Source organism: Sapajus apella, unplaced genomic scaffold (genome assembly GCF_009761245.1).
Source record: "Sapajus apella isolate SASKATOON/1434 unplaced genomic scaffold, GSC_monkey_1.0 scaffold81, whole genome shotgun sequence".
Lineage (NCBI taxonomy): Eukaryota > Metazoa > Chordata > Mammalia > Primates > Cebidae > Sapajus > Sapajus apella.
This window is the reverse complement of record NW_022437021.1, coordinates 6,678,700-6,679,236: the sequence shown is the minus strand read 5'-3', so window position 1 is coordinate 6,679,236 and position 537 is coordinate 6,678,700.

Genomic DNA, 537 nt, shown 5'->3' with positions numbered 1-537 from the left:
TAGAAAACACTCCACGAATCTCATTATTTGACAGTTTTGTTGAAGCGAAATTTTTAAAATTGATATTAGATTTAATTACTTGTTTCCAGTAACCAAAATGGAAAGTATTCCACCAGCTGTCAATGGTTCCACAACCTGACACATCGTTAAAACCTTAGCTTCTGCCTAAACTTTAAACCTTAATAATACTTGGCGGTAGGGGAGGGGTTACATTTTAAGTCAAACAAAGAATGTATTTCCAAAGCAGCATTTGCAAAGGTTACTCTGTGTATAGACTACAAAGGGGAAAGTGCAGTGCCCCAGTGATCGATCTAAGACCCCCTCTCGTTGTTGGTTTTTGTGTTTTTTTTTGGTCTGGTTAATAAACCACCTAGAGTGATAGTTTTTAAACTTAATTCGTTGAAATGGTACTTTATTAATGTGTTTAAAAAATCCCCAAATTTGAGAATTTTTGGTAAATTGATTTTATATTTGGGAATAAAGATCTCTTGCTTCTACTGACACCTTCTACACAAAAGATAAAAGGCACTTTACTTG